Raw genomic sequence first — 13,769 nt, 5'->3', positions numbered from 1 at the left:
TACATGTGTTGGTCATCGTGGCTTTTCCATTTGTTTCTAGAACAAAGAATTTTCATTTGTCCCTAGACGCCTGAAATTGAAACAAAAACTTGCATTCATCCAAATCAACCCTACAATCCCAAAACCAAAATTCATCCAGATCATTCCAATCTTCAACCTCATATGGAAATAATAGAGTTTCATGAATGGCTCGCCTTCCCTATCTCAAAAAACGGAAAAATCTCAGAAACTTAGCCTTCCATCTCGCAGCTGAATCCCGTTCGGATTCGAGGAAAATTTTGAAACCCAGAAAAAGCTTAGGTTTCCTGGTGAGTTCTCCCAATTTAGGAAAGATTGATGGGTTTGGTTTTGTGGATTTTCTTTGTGGTCTTTGCGTCGACGGCCGTTCTCCATCCACGGTCTTTAATTTTTATACCTCAAGTCTCCAACTCAAATTCAATTCCTTTTAAGCAATTTTCATGATTTTGTTGAATTCTAAGTCTAATTAGTAATCGAGGTTTTTATTTTGTGCATTTTTAAGTGAATTTGTTTATGGGCTTTGATGTTTGTGAAACCAAGGATTGGATGCTTTTGAGCAAAGCTTTCAATGATGCAGGTTAGCTTAAGAGCATCCGATCATTCCTCAAGGATGCAGATGAGAAGGCGGTAGCAGAAGCAGAGGTGAGCAATACTTACCCATGTGTTAAAATTTGAACATACATTTTAATTTAAGTTTACATATAAAGCCTAAAAAATTACCAAATGAAATGGACGGTCGGAGGCCCTAGAATTCACAGTGTTAGTCTTTTTTTCCGTCTGAGATATCTAGGTTGTGGCTGGATTTTTGGCCGATTTCTAGCCCCTTTTGGTCGCAACCTGTCATCAGATCGCTGCGGAACAGATGTTATTCAACTAAGGTGTATTTTATAATGGTTCTCTTTCAATTTTTATTTTGGATTTTTCCTAATTTGGATAAAACCCTAACGATTTTGTTTTGCTATCAGTATATACATGCTTATTCAGAATCAAATGACACAACTTTACATTTACAATTATATATTGTTTCTAATAGCTTATATAATTTTTTCTTCGTTTTCCTATAACATTGTATCGTAACATGGTCTAATGATATTCAATATAATTGGACAAACTGTTATCGACCAGTTAATGCCAATTTAAACACTTCTAATAAGTTATAGCTACATTTATTATCTCGAATTTCAACATCAAATGTATATATTTTTACTTCAAACATTTCGTTAATTATTAATAATCGTTTTGACGTATTATATACTCACCCTCATAAAAGCAGTTATCCTCTTATGCATAATTCTCCACCACAAATTTATATCAATATTAAAACACTTCTAACCTTAATTTATAGTCACTGCAGTATATTCTATGTCCACATCATTTTCTTCTTCAGTTTCTGCTGTTTTTTGTTCTTTGAGTTATACATGTTACCAGTGTTCACAACTAAAATCAATTACACAGACTTGACTACAGGTATGCCGCAAATTACATCACATTTTGCCAACACTCTGCTTCTTTTTCTTATTATATTTTCTGTGTTTATATAGGATGAACATACTAAAAGCCTGTTAATTACAAACTATCAATTACAAGTTTGCACTGATTTTTTTCTTCTTTTATGTCCAGTAGTTTTAAGACCCGCAGCAATGCGCGGGCACTATTGCTAGTTGAGACTAAATGACAGTTTTAAGAGGTATTTTTGGTCAATTTTCTATGAATTTATCTCTTATACACAAGAGTTTTCGAACGTACAAATTGTACAGTTGGTTATAAATGAAATACAAACAGTTGCACTCACTGAAGTATAAATGAAATACCAACAATTGACGTGCTTCATGTGGATATTTTTACAATGGCTATGAAGCACATCAACTGTTGAAGTTATATATATATATATATATATATATATGTCAGTGTGACTTGATATGCATAAGTTCCAAGTTGCACGTTCACTGAATAATTAACTGGATTTCGGTGCAACTGCATGACTAGTTGTTATCATTCATTGCATGCAACTCACAAATGATTTTTCCTATATTGCTTTCCTTCCACTTACGAGTAATGAATTTTTACTATCCAAACATAATAATTGGAAGTTTTATTCTTTTTATCATTATATGAAGATCATATGTGAAAAATTTATTCAATTTGGAGATCTTTTAACTATTCATATGCATAAATCAAATGGACGGTTTGTCATGAGGATGCTGCTTGTTACAAAAACTGTTGATTGGTTTAACACTTATGAATAACTAAATGATCTACAAATTGCATGAGTTTTTACATTTATGATCTTTAGATGATGATAAAGATAATGAACGGTTCCGATTATGATGTTCGAATGGTAAATGTTCGTTAATTGTAAATGGGGTCAAGTAAGTTCCCCCATGCTGGAAGCATTGTCCCTTTTCTGTGACGTTCATCCACAAAAATGGACGAGACGAGAGAGTGGGTGGTTAAATGCAATTTTGATGGTACTTGGGATGACAACGGAGCAGTGTGGGGCATCGGCGTGGTGGTGCGGAATGAAATGGGGGATTTTGTGGCTTCAACAGTGAAGAAAATTGGTGGGATTGGCTCACCACTGTTGGCACAAACTATTGCTGCTAGTGAAGTAGTGAGCTTTACAAGGACCTTGGCGGGAACACAAATGGAATTTGAGGGGGATGCACTGCTTATTGCAGCACATCAAAGGGGTGCCCGTCAGATACTGAAGTCCTTTCCCCATTGGAAGGTCACGTTTGGTCGAAGAGGGACGAACAAGGTGGCACATCGATTAGCAAGACCGAACTTGACATTATGTAATCAAATAAATTGGTTTGAGGAACCTCTAAGTGTAATTTCTGATATTTTTTAGGATAGCATTATTTTATAATTTATTGGTGCCAGGCGATCTTTTTTTCTTCGTTTGGGTTGAAATTCCTAGCAAGGTTTTTATCAAGCCTCATTGTTAGCACCCTATCCTCACAGTTTGTACCTATTTCTTTCTTGATCATTGAATATCTTACTTGAACTCAAAAATCCTATGGTGTTTTTTTCTTATAACACATAAATTGTTGATCAGTAGGGTTGGAATGTCTCACTTTATGGAATATTTTTTTAATATATCTTTACACTAAATAATTTTTCTATAACACTAGTGGAAAAATCTGGTTGTGTATTAAAACTTTAGGCGACGAAGAAAATTTTGTTGTGCAATCAATCTTCGCGCGGCAGAATTTTGCTTCTGTAGCCCCAACTATTCAGGGCTAAAAAAACCCAAAATTTTATGTGACAAAGCATTTGTCGCACAAGAGTTCACATGATTCTTTAAATTCCCAGGTCTGTACCCTTCTCTCCTCCTTTCATCTCTTCCTTATCTTTTTCCCCAAAATCCCTCTCGTTTTTTCTCTCCCAAACTCCAAAAATTTCTCTCTCCCATATCCCAATTCTCATTTTCTTTTTTCTTATACTTTCATTGTCGACGGTCTTGAACTTCCATATTAAGTCCCTATTTCTCCGATAAAGAATAAATATGTTGGGTAATCAAATTTATTTTTTAAATCCTGTCTCATATTTTGTGGGTTTGCAAACATATAAAAATTATAATGTTGTAGACGTTCGATTCTGCTACTACTCCAGCTGAACAAGCATTCGACAGTGGAGCGATTTTGACATATAAGGGAGAAGGATCTCAGACAGGTAATACCCAATATTGTATGAATTTTATGTGGTTGATTTGTGTTGGAAATTTTTATTTTATTATTGTAATAAGAGTTGATTAATCTCTTAGTTTATTGTTGTAATAATTGGAATTGGATGTGGACAACATGTATATCAAATTTTTTAGGTTATGGGAATTTTATAACTTTTAGGGAGGTTTTGCTATATTTCGGTATAATTTTAAGTTTGCTTTTGAAAATTTTTGTGTTTTTTCATAGGTTTTCCACAGGAAAAACAAAAAGAGACAGCCTAGTAGGGCTAGAGAGCTGATGAATGGCTGGTAGAGGCGTACCACTATGACGCGGATAACATAGTCTAAGAGGAAGGCGCACTCCATTCTTGTGCAGGACATAGGGTCACTATTGCAGAACAAATGTTCTATGGAGTGGTCTAGAAAAAGTGTCGGAGGAAATGAAGAAGACTTTGTTGAATGACCTATCAGTAAAGGTCAATTAGTAATTAATAATTATTTTTTATATAAAATGTTTTATGATAGCTACTGTTCATATATTTTTTGCATAACAAGTTGACTTTATTATTGATAATACTGATACTAATGATGAATTACATTGAAGACATCTTCAAGACACGTTACTGAGAGACGAAGCATTACGCCGATCAAGATGCACATGCACCACCACTGCAGTTGTTGCTTTGTCAGATTAATACTATAATATTTTATTTAGGTTTTTTGTACGCTTTAAATATTTTTTATTTTCTCAATTTGTTAATAAAATTTAATCAATAAACTTTACTTTAAAAAATGAAAATTTGTGGGCGACGAGGAAACTTTTGTCCCGCAAATGCTCCTTACGCGATGAAGTATCTTTTGTTGCACAAATACTTCTTGTGCGACGAAGATGGGTTTGTCGCGCACATATTCCTTGTACGACAAACTCTCCGTTGCCTAAATGCCATGTGCGCAGTTAGAGTTTCATTTGGTTTAGTCAATGACATTAACCTTGGGTGGCGAAGGCTTCGTCACGAAAAGGTTTCGTGTTTATAATCAAATTCCCCAGTCGCGAAGGTTGATCTGCAGCAATTTTGTTTTTTCCAGCTGCCGCCTCTCTCCATCTCTCTCCATAATTGTCCCTATCTCTCTCTCCAATTCCCTCTCTTTATCTCCTCTCTCTCTCACTTCAAGTTTGTCCATCTCCATCACTTCTCCCTTTTCCTTCTCTGTTTGGTAAATGATTTGATTTTGTCATTTATATTTTTAATTTTGAATTTAAACTAACAAAGTTAAATTTGTTTTGTATAGGGTTTTTGTATACAATTATTGTTGAAGAACAAATTTGAAGGTGATATCTTCATTAGTTTATTTTATTGTGATTCAATTTAGTTAATTTATTGGGTAGTTTGACAAAAGTAATACATATTATATTGAAATATTTTTGTACATCACGTACAAAAATATTTTGTGTTGTATGGACTCCTACGGAGTTAATAATACTTAACTTTGTACGCTTTTGTTCAAGAAAAGTTTACTTTTAGTTGGATTTTGCTCATGGATGCAAAAGTAGACCTAGCATTCGTGTCATGTTTCCCATGTTTGTGTCGTTTTAGTGACATACCTAATATCTTAATGGGTGTTGTGTCGTAGAACAATTGTTAGAATAAACGGGTAATATGACCCAACTCAAAATTGACCTGTTAATATTAACAACTAATATGATCCGACCCGTTTCCTGTTAAAGATAATATATTTTAAATCAATAAATGATCTAATGAAAAACATAATACTAAATTATTTTAAAACATAAATAATCAATATTTTTTTTTTTTTTTTGAAAACATGATCTTTTAGCTTATGCAAAAAAATGAACGGTTCAGATCGTTGATGTCATGCTAAGATTTTTACAGTTAGTGAAAATATTGCTCAGAGTTTACAAAGTCTCTGGAAGCTTATATAACATTGGTTCGTATAACATTGGATCAACGATCTGAACCATTCATTTTTCTACATCCGTTAAAAAGATCATGTTTTCATAAAAGAAAATTTGAAAAACGAATTTTGATGAGAAGAATATAATGATACACCCCGACCCCAATAACTCAAGTTACAAGGCCGAGGTATGTTGGCCGCCACTAAATTGACCATATGGCCCCACCGTGAGATGACGCCACAAGCCAACTTAGTGACGAAATCCATAGTAAGACAAATATGATGTGAGTGAATTTGAACCAAAACTTTCATTATTAATTAATAAAAGTCATTACAAAGTCTTTTGAATCAACTTTCCCACTTGGGGACACAAGTTCAGGGATACAATCCCATTATTACCACATCACACCAGAGCAAATAGTAGTCTCGTACAATAGTAAACACATAAAAGTGCAGTGCCATTCACAACCGAAAGTATGACCATGCAATTATTAGAAACTAAAGAATGGATGCCTCACTGTCATGTTTACTCGTCACCTTCAGGGTTTTCTTTATTCTTGCTGCGTTATGAGGGGTTGTAAAATAAAGTGTGAATGGATCAAGTTTATCTAGTTAAAAATATTAAAACATTATAACCCCCATTTGGAAAACACATCTATAGTAAATAACTACATGCATATAATACTATAATAATAGTAGTCAAGTTAAAATAAAGTGTGACAACCCATCGCTAATTTTATGATTTTATTATTTTTAAAGAAGTGATTTGATGAAGATGCCCCTAGAGGCGGGATTGTTGACTTTCTTTGACCGTCTATTCGTGGCACATATGAGCTTTTATTTTACCGTATTCTCAAAGTACTCGACAGTGCGAACGCATAGGCGCAAGTGAAACTAAATTTCGAGTTACGACGAAGATTTTACAAACTACGGAGCGTGATGGACGTTTTGGTAAATTCACGTTATGTGAGATATTTTTCCATATTTTCATTGGTGACTTTGAGTTGTGTGCCAAGTGGAGCTTACACTATTTCTCCCCTTATTCCCGTGTCTCCCTATCTCTCGGGTCTCTCATTGTTTTTCAAATCTCCCTCACCTCACTTGTCCAATCTCTGGCTGCCACCTCACCCTACCACACTCTCACTCTAACTCTCCACGTCTCTCTCTCAGCTTTCTCTCGCTTGTTTCTCTCTGCAATTCCAATGACACCACTGGCACACTCCCACTTCGTGAGATTACAACCACTGGTGCCGAGGCTAGTGACCACCTAACCCTCACCAGGTCAACATCCTCAACTTTCATCTATGAAGATACGAAGGAACCTTATGGTCTCACACCCTGCAATGGCTTACGCCACTGTTCATTATCGTCCTCAAACAAAATCCAACAAGTTACTAACTTTTCCAACAAGGTGAGCCTTGAAAACCCTTAAGATCTTCATAGATCAAGCTTTGTAGTACAGTTAGGGTAAATTTGAGGGATTGGGATGACGTTTGGACTCAGGAAGCAACACGGGAGGAAGTTACCTAGTTTTCCGGCTAGAGATCCGGCATTTTCGAGCTGTTTTCCAGCCTACTCCGGACATGGCTAAGGAAACTGAGGGTATAATTTGAATCCTTGCTCCTTGATCTTTGTTTTGGTATATTACATGGCTAGGTTTGGTGAAGTTTTAGTTAGTTGATGTTTCCCAGATTCAGACGGTTGCAGTGGCAACCGGTCGGAGAGTAAAAAGAAGAAGGAAAAAAAAAAAAAAAAAAAAAAGCCCAGATCTCTGACTTGGATTCGGATTCGAACCCAGGATCCGGTCTAGCCCATTTCTGAATTATGCTTGGAATATTCTTAGGAATATTCCAAGAATATTCCTTGTGTTGAGTTTTTCAGAATTTTTTCGAAAACCTTCCTAGACTAAGGCCTGGTTTGGTACTGAGGTGATTCTGAAAGAAGTTGGTATCAAAAAAAGCTGGGAGCTGTTTTTGTGTTTGGTAAACATGCACCTTCAGCTTTTTTTCACAGTTTTGGGTGAAAAAAAGCCAAAAACAAGAAGCTGCAAAACCCAGCTTTGAAAACCGGCTTTTTTCACATCTGTTTTACATAAAAGTTTACCAAACACTATAATATTGCTTTTTTTTTTCAAAAGTACTTTTACAAAAAAGTTTACCAAACACTCTGCTGCTTTATTTCATAACTATTTATTCTCACAGTACAGTAGAAGCAGCTTTTTTTCAAAACACAGCAATACCAAACCAGCCCTAATTTCGACACCTCGAGTCCCTTTTTGACATCCATTTAATGAAATTCCAAAGTTTTAACATAGTTGACCGGCTCAGTGTCTCGATTGTCTTTTTAGGGTTAACCATTGACTTTTCGTCGACTTTTTACAAAAATTTCCTGGGACTTTCCGTAACGTATTTCGACTCGCTGATGTTGAATCCACCGTTCGTTTCTCCAAATTCAAACATTTTAATTGAGTTTTACTGATAAGTTCTAATATTATGCTTAGGTGTGATTACTATCGGAGACTCTAGCTTCCAAGCTCGAACGGATGTGGCATCGCAAGTAAATATGAGTGGGTCTTTTCTTTTCTATAGTATATATAATTGTTAGTTTCTATTTATACATTTCATAAAGAGTTTTCTACAATACGCCTAGATTAGCGTGACGTTTATAAGATTTAGCACATTGATAGAAATTATGAGGTTATGCTAAGTCCTACGGGATGCACAAATATGCGTATTATTATTGATGCCATAATTATATTTACGCCTATGAATACTATTATGTTGACTAGAATTATCGAATCACTGAGGCATGACTATATTTATGTTATTTGCTCATTGTTTGTTGCACTGGTGTTTGTATTTGCCCGGGCCAGGGCTAGTCTTTCACGTGTATGTGCACATCGCATCGTACACTCACTTTGGATCTATTGTAGGTGCCAGTCCTGTCCTAGATTGCTATAGGCAATTAGGACTCGTATGTGCTGCTTATAATGCCAATCTTCACGTGATCATAGTACTAAAGCATATATCATTGTTACACCCAGTCCTGTTCATATTAGAATATCTCTGCATGAACTCGTGTGTCCTATGTGTCGATGAGCACTCGATATGATAGGTTTGCTTATGCTAGATTATGTGATTATGGATGTCATGTATTTATTTACAAATTTTGTGACGTATTGTATTCTTGAGATATTGCAGGCTACGGTAAGTATTTTCATACTATATGTAGTATGTATATTTTGGAAACTAGTTTTATAGTGAGGAGTTATAATGTTTTTGCCTCTCCAGGTCTTAGCGATAGTGTTTGTGTCGATGATGATTTCTAGCAAACGTTGATATCAAAGAATACTCCTAATGGTACAAGTCTTATTCTAATTTTATTGTACTTTACTTATGCTCTGACATTTCGTGTGAAATGGGTTCATTCTCGCTCACAAGCGCACTCTTATATTTAGGCACTTAGGTTTAAATTTATTCACATTTTCCACATCACTACATTTATGGCTTCGTCACTCTCCTGGTATCGGCCAACACAACTCGATTAGAAATCCAGGTGGACATTCCGAGCTGGGGTGTGTCATTATATCAAAGAAAGTAGCACCAATCACAAAATCAAAGTAATTCAAATATATAGCAAACAGGTGAAGCGACCTCTACCTGATCGATGATTAGCATCTACTAGCGAATCTAGCCTCTACTAGAAATAAAAGTACTCGCAACAAACCTACAACCGTAGCTTGCTATACGATATATAAGATGACTATGTGGTGAACATAAATCACCAAGATATCATTTTAGTTTAACTAGATACAAGTCTCCTCCAAAACTATCAATAACAGTAACATACATCAACATATAATAATATTTAAAACATTTAGCTTTCGAAAGGATTCACTCATAGGTAAGTAGAGTGCCCTTTCTTGTTAGGCTCCTTGCTTGAATCCTTTTTATCCTCAACTAAACTTGTGAATTAGTTATAAAGCTAAATATAAGCTTTAAAGACCTAAGGATAGGTCTCGAGTACTACATGCGCTCCCGTGCTCCAGTCACGCCCGCCGCAGGGGTACCACGCCTCGAGAAAGATGCGCCGCTGTACTCGCCGACAGAGATCGACGAGTAGACATCGTACTTGTAGACGCCATGGCCACGTGCCAGTCGTTGGTGAGAATATGAAGAGTTGACAGAATATACCTTTTTCGTTGCTAGAATCCGTTAAGTCCAATGGAAATGCTACATCACCGAAAGTCCTAACGGCGACCCCTCGCCGGAAATTGCTTAGCAGCTTGTTGGATTTTGGAAAAATGACTGTGCATGTACGAGTTAGAACTAATCATTTGGACATAAAACAGTCCACATTTCTTCCCTAGACTCGTACAAATCCAAATCACAGAGAAGGCAATGCCAAGCTGGCTTTGAACTCAACGTTTCTCACCGGAGATCGTTGCCGAAGCTGGTAGTGAATACACAGTGTAAGAACAGAGGATTAAACCCTCATATTCACCACCAAAATCATCTCACAAACTTGGAAATAACCTAGAAATTCGAAGATTGGATAACGAACCTCACCTGGGTTCGAGTTTGAGAACTTGGGCTCTCGGCTTCAACGACACCGTGTCTCGTAGTGCATTGATGGTGCATGCAAGACCATATTCGTTTTCCCTAAGCTTCAAAAGATTCGAGATATAAGGTTTTGAGTTATGATTTGTGAGGGAAATATCGTGGTGGAGCTCGAGAGTGAAGAGAAGAGTGAGAGCTGTTTCAAAAGTGAGGAAGAGAGGATCCAAGAGTGGGGTTGACACTTGAAACATTAAGTCAAATTACCAAATTACCCCATCTATAGTTATAAATCATCTAGTTAGGTCCTCGAGACTTCAATTCAAATTTATTTTCCAATTTCACATTCACTTACACGAATATAGTTAGGAAAGTTTAAGAAAGTTTAAGAATTTGGATTTCGAGTCGAGGATCGAAAATTACTTAACACACCCACTCAGAGGAAAAGTTGTCATTTCACATGGTTCAGGAATAAAGTACACTATTTTAAGGTATGAGTTGTAACATATAAATCTAAGGTTTATGGATTATGGTGTCGATTTTCAGAGTTAAGCCCTTTACGAAAATTGTAAAGCTTGTCATTACGAGCGAGCGATTATATATTTTTTTTATGTTTTTCACACTTCTACATTAATTATTATGAATTTTTATTAATTTTGCACTCAAAACAAAAAACCTACTCATGGGTTTGGAGGGTTTTAATAATCTAAAGATGATGCAATTATTGTCTAAGCGTAGAAGATGCAATCACGAGTATTTATATATTCTTTTATATTTTTCAACTTGAACATTAATTATATATTTATTTTGAACTCCCCCTAAAAACACTATTCATGAGGATTTGTAGGGTTTAAAATTTGAAATGACAATGTACCCATTGTCAAAGTGTAGGGAGATGTGACCACAAGCTTTTGCATACTTTTTCACACTTGTAAATGAATTATTAATGAATATTTTAATGTGCTTTGGTTTTTTTTTTTCTTTTTTATTATTATTTTTTTATTGCTTCGTATTTTTAATGTTCTTTGAAAAATTTCAATCTTACTTATTTGAGATTAAGTACTTTGGGTATTGTTGTCATATCCCGGCCCAGGGCGGATCACTTTCCAGGCCCGCTCCACCACCGTAACATGATATTGTTCGCTTTGGGCTTACCATTCCCTCACGGTTTTGTTTATGGGAACTCACGAGCAACTTCCCAGTCACCCATCATGGGATTGCTCTAGCCCCCTTCTCACTTAACTTCGGAGTTCCTACGGAACCTGAAACCAGTGAGCTCCCAAAAGGCTTCGTGCTAGGTAGGGATGAGAATATACATTTAAGGATCACTCCCCTGGACGATGTGGGATGTCACAATCCACCTCCCTTAGGGGCCCGACGTCCTCGTCGGCACACCACGGCCAGGGTTAGGCTTTGATACCAATTGTCACATCCTGGCCCGGGGCGGATCACTTCCCAGGCCCACTCCACCACTGTAGCACAATATTGTCCGCTTTGGGCTTACCATTCACCTATCATGGGATTGCTCTAGCCCCTTTCTCGCTTAACTTCGGAGTTCTTACGGAACCTGAAGCTAGTGAGCTCCCAAAAGGCCTCGTGCTAGGTAGGGATGAGAATATACATTTAAGGATCACTTCCCTGGGCGATGTGGGATGTCACAATTGTCACATCTTGACCCGGGGCAAATCACTTCCCAGGCCCGTTCCACCACTGTAGCACGATATTGTCCGCTTTGGGCTTATTTTGGAGATTCTTCATTTGCTTTGCTCTTCTTCTTCGAACACATTTGGCATGGTGCTACCATTCCCTCACAGTTTTGTTTCTGGGAACTCACACGAGAACTTCCTGACGGGTCACCCATCCTGGGAATGCTCTCGTGCGCTACATGCTTAACTTCGGAGTTCCCATGGAACCCGAAGCTAGTGAGTTCCCAAAAGGCCTCGTGCTAGGTAAGGATGGGAATATACATATAAGGATTACTCCCCTAGGTGATGTGGGATGTCACAATCCACCCCCCCTTAGGGGCCCGACGTCCTCATCGGCACACCACGACCAGGGTTAGGCTCTGATACCAATTGTCACATCTCGGCCCGGGGCGGATCATTTTCCGAGCCTGCTCCACCACTGTAGCACAATATTGTCCACTTTGGCCTTACCATTCCCTCACAGTTTTGTTTCTGGGAACTCACACGAGAACTTCCCCACACCCATCCTGGGAATGCACTCGCGTGCTACTCGCTTAACTTCGGAGTTCCCATGGAACCCAAAGCCAGTGAGCTCCCAAAATGCCTCGTGCTAGGTAGGGATGAGAATATACATATAAGGATCACTTCCCTGGGTGATGTGGGATGTCACAATTGTAGTAGCGGGTAAGGATTTTTTGTAGTTTAAAATTTTGAACTAATTCTTTTATTAATGGGTTACCCGTGTGCAATGGGGTCTTAGCTGGTGACCGGATAACGACACAATTAATTATCATTTTGTATTTTTAATGTTCTTTGAAAAATTTCGATCATACTTATTTGACATTAAGTACTCTGGGTATTGTAGTAGCGGGTAAGGATTTTTAGTAGTTTAACATTTTGAACTAATTCTTTTATTAATGGGTTACCTGCGTGCAACGAGGTCTTAGCTGGTGACCCGATAACGACCCAATTAATTATCATGTTGACCCAAAACTCTTTATTTTCATATCATTTTTATGTGCATTAAAGGGTCGTGTAAAAAATTGTCAAGTCTATGTGAAAGCATGATTGCGATTCAATTGATTCTTGAAATTTTTTCATCTTCTGATGGTTTGAGAATGCACAGTTATGTGTCATAGTTTGTGTTCATGGATTAGGTTTTGGTCATGGAATTTTGGTAACATCTCTTGACGTTCTTCGAGTGCATGATAGGTGTTTTATATCCACGTTGTGCACTTGAAAAACAGTAGGGAGATGCTGCTGAAATTTTCTGACACACCTCGACTCGGAATATCCACCTAAACTCTGAATCGAGCTGTGCTAGTTGACACCAAAAGGGTGACGAAACCATAAAGTGTAATGATGTGGAAAATGTGAATAAATTTAAACCTAAAGGTGCCTAAATATAAGAATGCGCTGGTGAGTGGGAATGAACCCATTTCACACGTGATGTTAGAGCATAAATAAAGTATAGTAATGTAGGATGAGAATTATGCCATTGAAGGTAACCACCTATACCAAGATTTGCCAAGAATCCTCGTCGATACGAAAGCTCAGCTGCTAAAACCTGAAGGGGCGAAAAATAAGGGTGAGTGGGCCTAAAAATAAAGCTTTATAAAGACCCTTTTGGAAACATTATAACCCCTTATCATAAAACAAGTACAGTTTCCAAAATATACATACTATGTATAGTAAGAAAATACTTACCATAGCCTGCAATATCTCAAGAATTCATTACGGCACAATATTTCGTAAGTAAACACATGACGTCCGTAATCACATAATCTCTTATAAGCAAACATATCGTATCAAGTGCTCATCGACACATGCTGACACACTAGTTCATGCAGTGATATTCTGACATGAACAGGACTAGGTGTAATAATGATATACGCTCAAGTACTACAATCACGTGAAGGCTAGCGCTAT

General features: G+C 37.1%; 1 long non-coding RNA gene across 1 annotated transcript; it reads left to right on the top strand.

Annotated features, from left to right (window-relative positions):
- Positions 1 to 318: 318 nt before the first annotated feature.
- Positions 319 to 2,887, top strand: LOC148691773 (uncharacterized). The gene is made up of 2 exons (XR_015954697.1): positions 319 to 660; positions 809 to 2,887. It is a non-coding gene; the product is annotated as an uncharacterized LOC148691773 (long non-coding RNA).
- The last annotated feature ends 10,882 nt before the right edge of the window (positions 2,888 to 13,769 follow it).

This window comes from Pyrus communis, chromosome 13 (genome assembly GCF_041283825.1).
Source record: "Pyrus communis isolate YQ-2024b chromosome 13, ASM4128382v1, whole genome shotgun sequence".
Lineage (NCBI taxonomy): Eukaryota > Viridiplantae > Streptophyta > Magnoliopsida > Rosales > Rosaceae > Pyrus > Pyrus communis.
Note: the sequence above shows the minus strand (reverse complement) of the source record. Positions and strands in the feature narration are given on the sequence as shown.